Source organism: Engystomops pustulosus, chromosome 4, assembly GCF_040894005.1.
Source record: "Engystomops pustulosus chromosome 4, aEngPut4.maternal, whole genome shotgun sequence".
NCBI lineage: Eukaryota > Metazoa > Chordata > Amphibia > Anura > Leptodactylidae > Engystomops > Engystomops pustulosus.
The window spans coordinates 142,707,481-142,725,337 of NC_092414.1; the positions used below are offsets into that span (position 1 = coordinate 142,707,481).

The following is a 17,857-nucleotide window of genomic DNA, read 5'->3' on the forward strand; positions in this document are numbered from 1 at the left end:
AGTAGTAGACATCTTAACCCAAAGCTCTTAAATCAGAAGAGCAAACCAATGCTATAAATTCTAAAAGCAATCCGATCACTAGGGAAGCACATGAATGATATTTATCTACAAATCTGCTATATCTGCTAGATATTATTTGCAATAAGTCTCTGTATATCCAAAATGAAAATCAGTTTGCAGATTTTCTTCCCAATAGTTGAATGTAGGCAGCGACCCCTGGCAAAAGCTGTCAGGCAGCACTGACTATTTATTACATCAACTGTACGGTGAATTACAGTTGATTTATTGTAACTACATTATCAATATTTGTTTCAATAGACCGACCATCCATATGATTATAGTGGATCTTCTAATTACCAGTGACTTTTGCTTTTCAAAAATTTCTAACCTTTTTCAAGGTGAAAAACCTGAAAATGTCCTTTTCTCATAATGTCCTCATTACCTGAGATGCCAAGTATATCTGTGTATAAAATATAGCATTGAGGAATTCCAATGGTTGGCTCACCTCTCTGAAAATTACAGCCCGTCACTGAGGTGAGTGGCTTGTATGTTAACATCTATATAAGGAAGTTATACAAGAGACAACACAAAGTCAGTGACAGATAACTGAGCAGCCCGATCATGCTTTTAAAAGAACTGAAACATAGACTTGATGTAAACTATAATACAATACAATGCTGCTATCATATTATACACATTTGGACATAATAAATTCTGCCACATGTAGATCTGTAAACCCCTGTTTCCTACTGTGTCTTTTCTTTCTTACTTTATGTGACCTTTCCGTTGTCTAATGAAGCTTTAAAAATATGTAAATAAGCAAGAAGACTTGGTGTCATCAGAGCCCCTCTGGGCTCCGGCCTTATCCCCCACAGCACCTCCTCTGGAACCTCTCCCACAGCTGGTGCGGTCAGCCTTCCTGCTGGTGAGGTGTACCTGGAATTGGCTTCAGACTGAGAAGATTGTGTCTCTGCTTCCAGATTCAGCTAAATTCACTGGCAGTAATGGTGGCTCCGGAAGGCATGAAATCGGGGCCCGGATGGGCTCTGATGATGCCCCCCAAAGCAATTCTGCTTCATTTACATATTTTTAGTTTACATTTTTATCTACTTGTGTTGCCTGAAGATAGACACTTTTGTTGCCTCAAGACAGATACTATGTACAATCTGCTAAACTTTTCCGGCTCTATAACCCGTTAGGGCACTATGTACGGTCATATTAGTTTCTCCATTCTAAGTGCATTTTAAGAAGTTGAGCCTTAAAGTGTTCATGGAGCTGTATTAGGTAAGTGTCAAAGCACCAATACTCTGAACGTACATAGCACCATCCAACTCTATGGGTTGCCTCTAGGATTGCAGCTCAGCACCATTAAATTAAATATATCTTTGCTGTAATACCACAAACAACCTGTGGTTCATGAGAGTTACTGTTTTTATTCCTAGGAAACTTGTTGTAGTGTGGATTGTTCTGTGTATATTTAGTTATTCTTACTCACCATTCTAGTCAGTATTAACAAGAGGAGTTACTGAGAACATAAAACAGAATTATTACAGAACCTACCCATGTACAGAATGACACCATCCCCCAAACACTATGAGAATAATGCATAAGTGATTCCTGCAACAAACTCATTACTTATCTATAATATATCATTTACTTATTATCCAGCACATTACCCCAGTTAGCTCATATTCCAGCAAATACAGCTTGGACCCAAGAGGCCAAGAGGAGGAAGAATACTAGTAGCTTGTGTCTTGTGTTCTGACACAGTAAGACTCATTAGCTTTCTTCTAGATCCCAATTAAGCATGTCACATATAGGACATTATTTAAAAATTAAAATGGGAGATTCATTTTCTGATACCTCCTCTGTGACTTTTAGAGAATTTAGAAAATTATTTGTGACAGTTAATCTGCAGAAGAAACACAAAATAGCCTTTTAGTATGGAAGCATCTAAGAGAACAATATGTTTTATGTTTTCTGTTGACAATGGGTCCATCAGAGTGTAGATATTCAGTGAGCACCTAAAACTTCTGCACATATAATCTATAGCTATTGAATGTCAACAGAAGGACTGTGTGGTTGTAATACCATATACACTGGAAGATAGATAGAACCCATAATTTTCTTCTAGCAAGACCTTCACCCGCAGCGGTCAGAGTGCTATTCCATAATAATAGAGATAATGGGGGAGAAGTATTAATGTGTGGGTCTTTAGACCAGTGTAGAGTAGAACTAGACAGATCTCTGCTGCTCCAGATTAATACCTGTGTCTAGAGCTGAATAAATAATCTGGTGCAGTAAAAGACTAGTGAGTCGTAGTTAGCACCTCTCATTCAGACACATTAGCCCGTCACCTGTCATTTGGGTGAGTTGTAGCATAAAAATGGGGGATGCTAGAGTGTATATTTCATACCCTACCTGTGGATGCTGTTAGTTAAGTGTTGTAATAGCTGGATGGAGATGTATGTGAGGGTAATAAAAATCTGCATTTGTGAATGGCAACAAATATATAGTTTTTTTCAATAACAATAAATAAATATATTATTGTTATCATTCTATAAAGCAAGTCCTATTAATAAGCACTCATCTAATATGGACAAGGCCTGTTTGCAGTGCAATTATCAAACACTTTTGTATACATGAGGCCTTAGGCCCCTTACACACTACCGAGTGTGATGCATCCTCCTCTCCATGAAATCCAGTCAGCGCACGGTCCGTCATTCATGCACAGACCAATATTTCTGAACCAGCTTAACTTATTATATTAATAATGATGATGTAGTAAAAAGAATCAGCAGCATTTCTCTTTGATGATGACATAATTGCAATGCCTAGCGAAACACCATTCTGATCATTAGATCCACACCGAGGTAAGTTGAATGGGGATGCTGTCAGTGGTGTTTCTGCCATGTGACTGCACAGTCATTGAGGCCAGTGAACTTTCACAACTGGAAGTTTGCAGCCTGCGGCATATTTCTACGCCAGGTAGGACCTAGTGTAGAAATAACGGCAACGCGTCCGCCACCTCTTTATGTATCTGACAGCGCTGGAGGGGCATCACATGCCAGCGCTATATCTCCCCCTGTGTATATGCAGAGGAATTCAAGGAAATATATCCTGTGTACTGAAACTACTGTATTTATGAATTTTTATCATCATATTATTTTATAAAATATGCTTTTGCCAATACTTTAAAAAACATTGGCTACTTTGTGATTTAATATTTGTAAATATGCTTGGAGCAAAAATGTTATCGAGGCTTCATCTCCTGCTAGTCCATTTGGATCTGCTTTATTAGCCAATCAGATCATCAGACCAGCCTCAGCAGGCGATGTGCTCTGATCTTGTGTTAGGTACCATCTGTCATGTTGTGTGATTACGGCAGTGTAGGCATGGCACATTATGAGAGGCCAGTCCTGAAAAAAGGCAGAAAGGGAATGCAAAGAAGATGCCACAGATGGCAAGAACACAGCTTTCTTCAAAGTACTGTAGTGATCAGAAATTACAAACAGTTTCCCATTTACCCTCTTTAAGGGAACAGTCAATCTAGAAATGATTAAAGTATACAGGAGATGACTGCCCTCACTGTTTGTCAGTTTGCGACCTCTTCTTTACATGAGCCCCAGAAAAGAGTCTTGCAGAAATCCTGCAGAGAACAAATGTGTTAATCCTTGAGTGTAGGGCGATTAGGTAATTGCCCAGGACCTTCTTGTTAGCCAGGGCCTCCTTCTAGGGTATTCCTAAATGGTGCTTAGAAACTCCCCAAACAGCACACAATACGGCCAATACAAGCCACTCTGGCGCTATTACTAAGGCGATAATAATCATCTGTCTCAGCATCACAGATACAGTCAGAAAAAGGTTTTCTGGCATTTGAAAAACTTGACTGCCTTTTTTTTCAAAAACAAATCCACCTCTTTCCATGGGTAGTGCATGGTATTATAACTAAGGCCCATTCCTTTCTATACAGCTAAGCTGCAATTCCAGCATTTAATATGGACAGATGTTTTTGAAAAGAAAAGCGGCCTTGTTTTTCAACTAATTTCCGGAGTGTTTATGCATTTCTTGCTCTATAATACACAGACAGTGTGATGGTGACATTACTCCACGTGCGTTGTACTGCAGGATCTTCACCAAAAGAAGCCTTGATGGAGAAACGCCGGAAAATTTGTCACTTTTTGTTCTAAGGAGTATGTTAATGTATGAAATGAATTAAGGTCATTTTGGCACTGTGTACTAAGTACAAAGTGTACGGGTACCTGGCAAGGTAAGTAAGGCAGAGGGACACACGAAGGCACACGGGTGCACATGACACCCGAGACATGAGTCGCAGGGGCACCCGTGACATATAGCCTCTTACAGTCTAAACCAGCGCTTCACTGAAGCAATTGCTCTGAAAATGCTCTGAAAATGTCTAAAGTTGGGCGTCTTTTTTGTTTGGTAGAAACTTACTTGTTTGGCTATTATCCCAAGTCATGTCATAACACTTCTTGAAAACCAGGCACTGATCTATAGGGAGCTGCCTTCTTGAAGGAAGCATTAGATATATAGTTTCTATTAATCCTGGAGTATAAATATTTTTTTACAGTCCTGCTGCTACTAACAAGACAAACTAAGGTTTGATTTAACATCTATCCACTATCCAAAATCTAACTAATACTATATGGTCAAAACGGCTGATACTTTAAGAGTAGATGCACTGTTCCATTTTTCATACCTTTTTTATGTTTACTGTTCGTTTAAGATTTCTTTACAGGACAGTATATGATATATTATGTAAATGTCTCTTCCTTCTCTATAAAGTAGCTGGAAATGACTAACTGTGTCAAAAGGAGTACACATACACTAGCTGTATGTCAGTGTTACACATATTGGGGCACATTTACTAAGGGACCGAACACCGCATTTTCGTCCGGTTTCCCGACTTTTTACCGCTTTGTCCTGAATTTCTCCGGGCTTTTGGCACACGCAAACGGATTGTGGTGCATCGGCGCCAGCTTGCATGCGAACAAACCGGGGGGCGTGGATGTCGGACAACCCAACTGATTCGGACAAACCGCAGAATTTAAAAACCAAATTGTGATGCAAGATCAGCACTTACATGCACCGGGAATAAGAAGGTGAACTCCGGTGGACCTGAGCGGGTGAAGCGAAACATGCAGGAAATTGGACGCACGTGTCGCCGGACATTCCGGATCGGAGGCGTCATTGGGACGGGTAAGTAAATATGCCCCAATATGTTTTGATTAATATGTCCACTACATAATAGTCATTTGATATATATTATATCATTACATCACCATACACCTCCATTGTTTATCCGCTGCTTTTCTATTTATTGCTTTAGGTCAAGCTGTGGGTTTTGCTTTTTGTAAAAATTCTAAAAATACACAAAGGCTTGTAGGAGAAGTCTGGTTCTATATCCTAGATCCATAGATATATCTATAGACCACACAGACATATCTATATACCACTCACACACTGAGATATTGATTTCCTCTGTAATATTTTGCTTCACTGAGCAGCTTCAGTAAAACAATTTACCAAGATTAACCCTTAACCTACCATTGCCTAGACATTTACCTCTGCATTCCTACTCTTGATATGTTGTCCCAATAGCTATGGAAACGGATTCGGCTTCTCTGACCATAATGAATATTTTGCTGCCATAATAAGGTCTATATTTTGTGACTCTTGTTTTAATTATGTTTTTAGTTTTAATTTTTTAATGCAATATTAACAGGTCTACAGAAACACTTTCCTTCTAAAAAAGTGAGACTTATTTACTGTACACTGATGTAACATGACATGCTCACTTCCATTAAGCTTTTGTGCATACTTTTCTGCTTGGTTTACAGCCTAAAAAATCCATTATTTTTTCACTGACGCTTGCAGTTACCCGGGGAAGGCATTGAAAGTTTCTTAGAACCCCCAGATACAAGTTTAATCAAGGTTACACTCACCAATTCCACCAATTGCAATAGGTTAATATGATGCTAAAACATTGATGTCCCATGTTGAACAATCCCATTTTGTTTAGAGTGACTCCTAGGCAAATGGCTGATCACATAATGTTCTGTTCCTAGGCCCTGTAGCTATCTACTGAAATCTGTGGAGGGATCTGCCATTCAGTGTTCAATTATGCTGCAGCGCCTCTTCAGGGAATATGAAACATTCCACCAAGATCATTGTAATACCTAGAATGTTATTGTAACGTGTGGAAGAGGTTCCATTCTATGTAAAAGCTGAGGGTCCTGTAAAAAGGGGAAACCAGGCGAAAGGCTTAATAGTTATAGCCGGACATCTAAGGATTAAAAAAAACACCTTTTTTCTCTACATCAAGTCGTGAAATGTCCTACTGCTATAAAGGCAATAAGATCTCTCCTATTCTGTTTGGTTCAAAATAAAAATGTAGTTATTCCATATGCAATTTAAAGAAAAAACATTTTCTAAAACATCCAAATCATTCCCTGATTTGTTCTCTGTGAGTTAATGTGTTTCTAGTAAGGACAGCTTATGTGATCACTATTCTGGCTTGCACCCAATTTCCTCATACCCCTGATCAGCAATTCTGCCTAGTAACACTGCTCTATAAACATGCTCCCACTATTTATCATGTATAAATACAGCTACAAGGTGGGAAAGTAATTACAGCCTTGAAAACAAGGTTGGCAAGACCTGGCATAGAATTATTCAATTACTGTATATGACCTGGCAACTATTGGTGATGCTGGCTATTCTCTCATTTGATAGGGGCCACAGTACTCTGCCATCCAGTATTAATGTGAAACTTGCTCCGAGCAGAGATTAAAATGCAGCCAAGATCTATGACTTGCAACCAGGAAGTACTGAGAAATATAACGTAATTGATGCTCCTATTGATCAGGGGATTTATAGAGGATGGATCAGTCTGAGAGGATCTCATGTATACTGGTACCGACACTAGAGATAGAGGAAAGTTGTGTTAAAGGAAAAGAACATGAAGCTTTGAGAAAACAATGGTTAAAAGTGGCGATTTCCCAATTCATTAGCAATAGAGTGTTAATACAACTACACAGTAAAGGCTTGTATTTATTTCATCATGCAGGACTGTAAAATGAGAAATAATATCAGGGAAAGACAACCAGGCAAAAACATAAAGAGGGAGTTTTATTAGAGGGGACATTTATGATATACTGATAGTAGATACGACATGATCCCTATTAGAGAAAAGGTGGAGATGAATCCATGTAGCTCTCTCGTTTGTAAATAATGAGAGTCACTTAAACCAAATCAAGCCAGATAAATTACTTACTCATAGATCCAGGCACAGTGACTGTGGTAATCTTCTTATATTTGATATTCATTGCCTCTTTCCTTCTAAAATCAACTTTTAAAATCATGCTAATGAGACAGAAGGGCTCCTGGGGGTGTTACCAGAGACTTTTCGAGCTGTAGATTCACAGGCTAGTACAGTGTGGAAGGAGGACTTCCACCCTGCCAACTTATGATGAAACTTCCTCTGCTACAGTCAGATTACATCAGGCAGAGGGAGGAGGGAAGTGCTTAGCGAGCATAAGGGGGAACAGTGTAACAACCTGTGAAGCTGCATCACGGACCGGTTCTGGTAATACCCCCAGTAGCCCCTCAAGCTCATAAGCATAATTTTAAAAGTTGATTTTAGAAGGAAAGAGTCACGGTGCCTGGATTTGACCACAGTCCGTGTCCCTGGTTTATCATGCTTAATATTGATGGTAGATTTCCTTTTAAAAAACTACCTCTCCACCCTCCTCTCTAGTGCTTAATAGGGGTTATCCCATTTGACATGGAACATATATGAGCAACCAGCAGACACTGGCAAGAATGTTGGTTGGGGTAGATATAATTGCCTCACAGCCTTCATATAGCCCTTGCTATATATGCATCCCTTAACTAAGTAAATAATAATATTCGATACAATATTCAAGAAGTAGGTACTGTGTGGAGGGTGCAGAAGGAACTTGTGGATTCTGGAGTCCCAATGCACCCGAGTTACATAAGACACAAATATTGAAAACAAAACCTGGCATGCAAAAAATGGCTTGTGTTTTTTATATATTCTAAAATATATTTATATAGTCTATGTATGTACTGGAAGCAGAGATATCATCCAAAGAGATCCATTACTTTGCCTGGTCCCCAAACAATCATTGAGAGTCTGTGCCGCCAGAGCAAAACCGTATCAGTGTGATGACAAAACAATGGCTATTTGTTCACTCTTTTTCTTAAGGCTAGTGTGTACATTTGTGGATTTAACAGCTAACAGGCAGTACAATAATGGTCATCATGCTGGCAGAGCGCTTAGCCTTGTTGCCTGGGGCTTTGAGTTTAATTCTAACCTGTGCAGAAATCTGAGCGCTCCCGCTATTCTCATGTAGTTTTAGTCAAGGTGTTCCAGTTTCCTATCATGATCTTAGGGCACCTTTACACATAATAATGCAAAAAGTACTTCTGTGTGAATAAATATATATATATATATATATATATATATATATATATATATATATATATACATACACACAGTAGATTGTGACTTACATTGAAAAAAAAAATACATATGATACCCTGACAAAGAGAAAGGCAGGAACATAGAAAGACAATTGAAAAGCGATGCCATAACTGATGCCCACATCTAGAGGTATACACATTCCTCCCAAGGGGAACACCAAGCATATGTTACCCATGCATTTTTATATTCTTGCTTTACATAACTAACTTTACAAATTGTTGAGCTGTCCTTTTCCTATACCACAGCCCAGGCAGATTCGAAGCAAGTTTGGAGGCATCCGGGTGAATGGCAAGTGAAGGTAAATCGAACATATTATGGAGGCCTTAAATACAGCCCTCTACTCAATTAAGAGTGCCAGACAGCAAATTGAAGCAGGACAGATTAAGTGGTATATATACATGCCAAATACCCAGTCTAGAGAAAAGTGGATGAACTCACCTGCTTGCAGGCATATTTATTCATTACAGATTGGTACTGCTGAGCATTTAGCTTACAGATTCTTGCTGAGATTGGCAGCAAACTCTCAGAAGTGAGATATATTGTCTGTTCTAATTCACACTACTTTCCATCAATGGTGAAATTATATACTGAGCATAACTATTCATTTTAAAATGAGGGTAAGGAATATGCAAATAAGATATCCAGGATGTGCACCACCCTAGCCTTTTCTTGTGGCCTGGAGGCAGCCGGGGCCCAGGATACAGCAGTGTCTGGCGATTGCAGCCTAGAGTGCATTGATGTCACGGTGCTTGGTATGGGGACCGGAGGTTCTCCCCGGGGCAACCCCTGAGTGTCTGTAAGATAGGTCCCTGGGTAATGGATGGGGAAGCCCGTGGTGGTATCCATGGATCAGATGGAGGCAGCATTGTAGAAATCAACTCACTGTTCTTTATTGAACAACAGGTAGCAGGCAAAGGGCCTGAACGTTCAAACAGCAGATCTGGATTCTGGTACTGGAGTGGTCGTGGAGAGGGGTCCTCAGGAATAAAGCACCAACCTGGTAGTAGATGCAGGCTGTGATAATGGAGATAGAGCTGTGTCCAATATGTGGAAGCTGCAGCTCTGGATTAGAGTCTCCTGACTCAGTTCCTGGTATTAGGTTCTGTGCCAGCACTGAAGGTGTGATCCACACTGTCTCTCTCTTCACTCAGACCATGTGCTCAGACTCTGCAGACTGGACTGGACCATGTGGTCTGGACTGCTGACAGGAAAAGAAGACCTCAGACTAAGACCATGTGCTCCCACTGCACTGGGGTTTTACACTCCCCCTAGTGAAGTGGTAGCACCTCTCCAATCACACTCCACTGTAAATACAGCCACATAATTGGATAACATCTTACACCCAATTTACTATTGCCTTTCCAGGCAAAGGATACAGCTGCTATTACATAATGACCAGGGTCTAGAACCTTCATAGAGGGTTTGCACGTTTACAGGTCCTGACGGGTAGAGGGGGCACTACCAGCAGCCTATGTATTGCCTTTAATGTCACAAAAGATCGTTAAAGAGGACCTGTCACCTGAAATAATCCCTTTAGGAGCACTTACTCAAGTAAGCAGCTCCCTAGCCCTACCCCAGCAATAGCAGTTGTAAACCACTAGACTTATTGGAATATACTGATAAGATAGCAAACACTGCACTACATAGCTGTCCAAATGCCAGTCCAAGCTTCTTGAGGGGATGGTCCAAAGAGGCGGTGACTGCAGCATTGAGCCGCGGCATATGGTGTGGGAGTGGCGGTCCGGTGAGAAGCTGAGGAGAGGGGAGCACCTCAAACTGCCCCCTCAGGGGCGGCTATGTAGTGCAGTGTTTGGTAGCTTATCGGTATGTTCCAATAAAGCTAGCGATTTAACACTGCTATAACTGGGGTAGGACTGGGGAGCTGCTTGCTTGAATAAGTGCTTCTAGAGGGATTATTTTGGGTGACAGGTCCTCTTTAAAGGAAATCTGTCAGCAGGAATTGACCCAATAAACCACTACCAGTATGTGGCCAACACATTTCATATCATGTTTCATTCATGGTCCGTCAGAGTGAAATGTAAACTGGTTGAATAAAGTTAAGGTGACAGAGAGTTCCTGCATATTAGGACATCAATAATGGGTTCATAACATACTGGCAGTTTCAGCTAACAGGTTCCCTTTCATTTTCATACCCCTTCCTAGCCACATTTATGGCCTCTCATCTAGCCAAAACTGTTCCCTACATGGTATTGAATAGGAGCATACAACAAAAGTGACCCCCCCCCCATTCCAAATGGTTTCCTGATGGCTACATCTGTCGACTGACATCACTACTTTTTTCAATGACCACAGAGTTCCTTCTGCCAGCAGAACTAATGTTTGTCGTTAGGGACCCGAGAGGAGACAAGCCAGGGTACTTTTGGTGACTGATATATTCAATATTTCAAAAAATGGGAAAAAGGGGACCTTAGATGAGAATGGGTTATCGCTGATTAGATCAGTCTATATGATATGATGGACAGGACAGGAGACAAGGGATACATGTGAGGGTGTAGAAGCAAGCAGACAGACTGACCATCCCATCTGGCATATAAAGAATGAAGGAAAGGGGAGAGGAAGATCTGCAGAGTGATGTAAATTATATGACTGCGTCCAGCCAGAGCTGTCACAGTATGTAAGACTCAGCCAGAGGGCAGGGAGATGAAGAAAGCTGGAGAGGGTGCATCAGGAATGAGTACTGCATGAAAAAGTAGGAACATAGGGCTCTGAGCAAAGAGAGGGCTACAGAAAAAACCAATGCAGTAAAGAAAGAAGCTTTAAAACTGACATGTCCTCTAAAATAATCAACACCACATCAATCATAAAATTCGAAAGATGTTTCCATAAATTCCTTGTGATTATTTAATGTGTTTTCTTATTGTTCTAACTCCTTACTTTGGTCTTCTGTTGTGCATGTTCCAAATGGTACTGTCAAAGAGAAGTGGAGATGTTGCATTTTCCTAAAGTGTGAAATCAGGCTCTGGTGCCTGACACAACCCAAATTAAATAAAATATATATTAAATATATACATAATTAAATGAAGTGAAGTGCTGACCCAAAGGCTTTTACTAGATCTCTGGAAGAGCCTTTGCACTGCTCTCCCTCTCCTGAGTATTACTGCATCACCTAGAGTTATGTCAGAAGCATGTGACTGATCACATGCTTCCTGCATCACTACAAGGTCCTTAAAGGGGTTGTCCGAGAGTTCTGGAAAAAACCTAAGGGCGGCCGGGAGGGCGCTGCTTAAAAAAATAAAGTCCTACTTACCTTCATACCCAGTCCCAGAGGTACCATCTTCTCTGTCTTCATCCCCCGGCAACATGAAAGGGTTTAAAGGGGTTGTCCGGGTTCTGAAAAAAAATTAAAGGTGGCCGGGAGAGGGCTGCTTAAAAAAAAAAAGTCCTACTTACCTTCCGGTGCCCTCCGGTATCCAGCGCTGCTGTCACTCCGTTCCGGGCACCATGTAAACAAACATGGCCGCCGAAGCAGCGCAGGACTCAGCTTCCGGCCGACTGTGGGGGGCCACGCCTACCCGTCCCTATTCACAGCATTGCGTATGGGGGCCGGAAGGTTGTCGGGTCCGGGCGGAAGCCGAGTCCAGCGGTGCTCTGGCGGCCATGGATACCGGAGGGCACCGGAAGGTAAGTAGGACAACCCCTTTAAACCCTTTCATTTTGCCGGGGGATGAAGACAGAGAAGATGTTACCTCTGGGACTGGGTATGAATTAGAGGTGTGTGCAGCAGTGCTCAGTGTGTTCATATGAGTAAATGTGTGTAGAAGTCCTGAGTGAATAAATGTAGCAGAGCAGTGTGTGAGTAAATGTTTGTAGCAGAGCTGTGTACGTGAATAAATGGATGTAGCAGAGCCGTGTTTTTGACTGCATGGATATAGCAGAGCTCTGTATGAGTGAATGGATGTAGCAGGGCTGTGTGTGCTGTGCTTGCGACCAACAGGGAATTTTTAATTGGTGTCAAATACATTTTGGACCTAGCTGCACCACAAAGTAACTGTAAGTTGGTGGGTGGGTGGTATATTGTATATTCTGGACTTAAGCTAGGTGCACCAGAAAGTAACTGTATGTTGTGGGGCAGTATATTGTACCACATGAATGAAGTCCTGTTACTGCAAGTCATGGCTGTCAGTACTGTTATAAAATTGCACAAAGACAACAATCTCCATTGGTGGAAAAATAAAAAAGTTATGTAATCTCAAAACTCATGAATTTTTCAGAATAAAAGGTATTTTAATTTAATACTATTAGCAAAACAAAAATTTAATATCAATCAGATAACACTGGAATCATTCTGGTCACCATTTTTTGGCATACAGTAAACAGGAAAAAAATGAAAAGCTTTAAATAAAATAGAAGAATTAGTGTTTTTTTCTTCATCATCTCCCGAAAGAGTAAAATCCCGCCAATAAGTGCTAGTTATCCCAAATGGAACAACAACAATCATGGGAAAAAAATTATGGCTTTTAGAAGTTTAGCAGAAAGGAGGTAAAAAGTGTCCACACCCAATATGGTGTTGCCCAGGTATTTGTAATGTTTTATATATGGCCGAGGGGCTATAAAATAATAATTTTTATCGTCACCTTTACTAGTTTATACTCACCTCCAGTTTATATTCACTGCCACTACAGCCTGAAACTAATGCTGTGGCGGTGTCGCAAGTGGGCAGAGAGGAGAGTATAAGCTTTTTATAGCCCCACAAGCCATAATTTTTTTTTAAAAATCCATACTTGGACAGCCCCTTTAAAGCCATACTATAGTGTCCTATAGGTAATACATTTCACACAAAAAACACTAATAAAGCCGTAATTTGACCAATGGAAATTGTCCAATGATCCATTGATCCTTTCTGCAGGATGAGCTCCTTTTTCATACAGTTCTGGAAAGAATGGGGAGGATGAGTAACTATTGCCTAACCCTCTGATGTTATGTTGGTGCATGGCCACCTAACATTTGATTTTACTGTCACATTATTTTTCTTCTCAAGTCAGCACTTTCTTTCTTGGTTTTCTATACGTGTCCTTGCTTTCTGCTACTAGACACAACCTGTCATCTCTTTGTATTGATCATGAAATAACAATCCCAAAGTATCTGTTCTTAAACCTTCACTGTTCCTCCTGAGAATATATGAATAAAATGTCTTTGTGTTTACATTCTGTTTGTCAATGGGGTGTGTCCCTACATAGTCCAACACTAACAGCATTGATTGGACAATATTATACTGTGTGGCAGGGCCAGCACTGGGCATACCTGGGCAAGTGTTGGGGCCCAGAGCTGCTGGGGGGCCACATAAGGCTGTAAATAAGGAAACCATGGGGTGAGGTGTGGCTGTATCTAATAAATCCGTAGGGTGTGAGGGGGGTTTATATAATCATGAGGGGGCTGTTTGGAATGATAAACTAGGGAACAGGAGACTGTTTTAGCTTATGAATTTTTAATGCTGCCTCATGAATTCACTGCAAGGGGGTGACTGGAGTCATTTGGCGCCAAAACCTATGCCGGCGCAGCCTTAGGCACTGTAACCTAATGGCCTACAGAAGCCTGGAGCCGACGCTGCTGTGTGGGCACATGCCTCAAAGTGATAACACCCACTTATCAATTTATTTCTACATTTCTAGCACGAATAACAAAGAAATTACACAATTAACTTCTAAGAAAATATGATCCAGAATTGCTCCTTTCCCCCACCTCTTTGCTGCCCTCACGCCAACTAGGCAGGGAGTGGTGGAGCCTGGTGCATGTTATAGCACAATGCTGCGCCAGGCAGAACCTGTGTACAATTCATTCTGGAGCATGATCTGTGCCTCTTAGTATATCAGGCGCCATCCACGGACAGGGGAAACAAGACTATCGCACGATGCACCCAGTGATGATAAATTCCCCCACACTATATACAGTATACACAACTACAGAAAGGATAGTATATCTCATTAGCACATTCAGCTGCACAGAATCATATCATTCCATTTCTGAGTCTGATGATTGATCAGAAGAACCTGCATCCTCCCTTTGAGGAGCAACATTTTTTCAAATCACTAAGGGGGAATTCATTGTTACAATTTATCTTTGACTTGGTTGTCTATGTTCAATTCCATTTTTGTTTTAAGTGAGTCTATGTATGTTGTTGTATTTGTTTTTTTTGGGTTGTCTCATAGTATTGTTTTTTTTTTCATTTGTCACAAAATGTTCTTTTTTTTGGGTGCACATAACCCTTGATGTCTTGATAAATTTGGTAGTGATTTTTCTCCTATTTCTATGCAAGGGGGTGACTAGAGTCATTTGGCGCCAAAACCTATGCCGGCGCAGCCTTAGGCCTGAGTCCTGCGCAGAGCTTATCTCTAAAGAAAAAAATCACAGCCGGCGACTTTTCACATGAGAAAATTCACTAGCTGCAGCAAGTGCGCAGGCGTGGGGACAGCCACGCCTCGCACCGGCCTCCCCACTGTTTGCGCCCTTGGTTCGCCTGACGAGTGGGGTGTGAAGGTGGCGGATTTTGGAAAATAATCGCAGAGGCCCTGATAAATATCCACCAAGCTCCGCATGGAGGCAAATTTGCTTGTGCAATTGCTAACCACTTCATATTACTGACAGCTGCATATTTTTTAGAAATTGTATCTCTTTAACAAAATGTCATTTAAAAATTCTACCCATTTGGTTATGAATAATAGAATTAATCATATTTAGCAAGTCCACTTTAAATGTGAGTAACTGTTTAGCACAGCTCCACTAGGGATCAGCTTGTTCTATGATTACAGTGCCTGCAGTCTGAGGCGGTCTGGGACACACCTCCTGCTTCATCATTGGGTCAATCTGCTGCCTGTCTGATTGGCTGCTTTATATTAACAGCAGCTTACTGAAGACTCAATGGAAAGCCAATGCATGGAGAGCTAGTTTTTATTATAGTTAATGCACAGTTATTATAAAGTTTACAGTACAAAAACACAAGTGAGAAAAAGACAAACAGAGTGAGACAAATGAGCCTCCCCAAGGTGGAACCTGGAGAGCTGCTTTACATCTACCCAGTTAGTGAGCAGTACTTATGCTGTCTGATCTTTAGTCAATATAAGAAAAATCCTGTTTATGTGTGGCATCATAGAGATCAAAAGAAAACTTGCAATATTCTACAATCAGAATCCTTGGCAGCTCTGTATAAAGAGGTGGTACAATAGCAGCTGGCATTATGACAACTCTCAGAGCCTTGTATTTTACATTTCTATTAAAAACAATCATCATCTGCACTCATTTTGTGATGTGTATACTCTCCATTTCCTTGAGGGTGAGTTAATCATGTTAAAAATGAAGCAGAATATGGCCATACTGCAATATATATATTTCTGTAAGCAAGTTATGCATGAATAGAAAATACATAGCTTACCTTGATGAGTCGTACAGAAGGACACTGACTGGCCGCTGCAAACAGATTTGGAGTGCTTTTGCCTTCCAATGCCCAATCATGTACTCTGAAAGAGAGGAAGTGGCATGACAATTAGCACTTTCCATAAATATAACTCCATCTTTGGCTACATACATTTTCGGCTTTCTGTAGTGCCAGATTGTCTGGATGGGAAATTACTGTCAATGTGTAAGATGGAGAAATCCGGGAGGTCTAACAAGGGACAACAGTCAGGAGATGCAACCTTGGGCAGTAACTGTCTCATTTTGTGATACCAATAGTTACTATATAGCCTCAGTTCTAATATAAAACAGTGGTTATTTGGGAATAATTTGGAATGGAAGGAAATAGGGCATTATAATAGTCAGCGGAGCAGCACACAGTAAATGTAACACATTTTATCCCCATTACACTGCATGTAATAATAAGTCAGCTTTAAACAACCACTTTTTGCAAAAAATAGCTTTTGTATGAACCTCATCTCACTGTAAACTGGAAGATATCTCGTGCAGCAGTGTCTTGAACTACAGCATCCACCTCATACAGAATTATGGAGAAATTGTCCTTGACCTTTAAGGTGGTTGAGATACTGATGATTAAGCGGCTATGTACAAAACAGCTGCAGTCATAACACTGGGAATTAACACCTTATTTCCAACGCTGAAGCTTTCCAAGTGTTAATGACCTTCACCAAAAACTGACAATTTTATTAACCATATCAGCTCAAACCTTGAGATAACACAAACAAGAACAACGTTTACTGATAATTCTGAAAATCATTTCCCATACTGTAACATTTCCCAATCTGATGAATGGCCACTGACCACTATGGATGACAGGATTGTGGAAAAGGTAAAAAGTACAAAATGGTGGAAATATAAGTCTCTTTAATAATGCTGGGTCATACTGCCAGTGAATGCGTTACATCTATGATAGATGCAACATTTTCCTAAGGAGGGAATAGCATCTTGAAAGAGAAGCGAAGAAATAGAGAGAAGAACAGGAAAAGAATCACACTGAGAAGGGGAGGAAGGACAGAAGGAGGATTCTTGATGGGAGGAGGGTTTGTGGGTTTTGTTTTTGCACAGATAATAGGATTCAACGAAGCGCTGAGAGCATCCAGCCATCCGCTTGGGCTGTCCTGTTAAATACAGAGCACTGGGGAGACGGAAGGAGGGGGAAGATAGAGAGAGAGGGAGAAGGCTAGGAGATAGGGAAGAGGGATGATGTATAAGGAACGGATATGGGTAACACTGATGACTATGTATCAGGCAAAGTAATAAGAGAAGGAGGATGGTAAAATAATGATAACAGACCATAGGGAGGGAGGCAATAATAAAATAAAAAAAGAGATTAGATATAGAAAAAACAACAAAGGAAACAAAATATTCCACATATAAGAAAGTTAGTGGCAAGGGAGCTACAAAGGACATGAAAGATGCCGCCGACTGCAGTTCTGAGGTGAACAGGCAGCATCACACATATTATATCACTTTTACAGCCCTGACACCCACTACAATAATGGAGAGCCCAGACATGCTATACTGGAAGATATACAATAGACAAATTCATTATTTATAATACTGGCATGTACATTCCCTTCCCTACAAGACAAATCGAGTAGATTTGAAGTAGTTTCCCCCTCCATATAGTGTTCCACATAGGTAGTGTATACGCCTATAATCCAGGTCATGAAGCCATGTCAGAGGCAGGAACTGCCAGGGATTCAAGCTGCTGTTTTAATCGATCCGTCTCTCCTTCTCTCACTTCCCTCCCCCATCCACTTTCTTCTCTCCGCTATTCATATTTCCTTCATTTCTATGCCTCTGAATTCTCCTCTGCTGCTGTATTCTCCACTAGCAATGCATCTCTTGTTGTATGCCACAAAGTCTGAGGCTGCATACAGCACCCAGTACTGAGAG

At 40.8% G+C, this 17,857-nt stretch overlaps 1 protein-coding gene across 2 annotated transcripts in view; it reads right to left on the reverse strand.

The window, feature by feature from the left end:
- LINGO1 (leucine rich repeat and Ig domain containing 1) overlaps positions 1-17,857 on the reverse strand; it is a 231,142-nt gene that overhangs the window by 26,887 nt on the left and 186,398 nt on the right. For both annotated transcript variants that reach the window (XM_072147855.1, XM_072147854.1), the window contains one exon: positions 15,918-16,002. The gene's annotated coding sequence lies outside the window, so the exon portion shown is untranslated. The remainder of the gene's footprint in view (positions 1-15,917; positions 16,003-17,857) is intronic.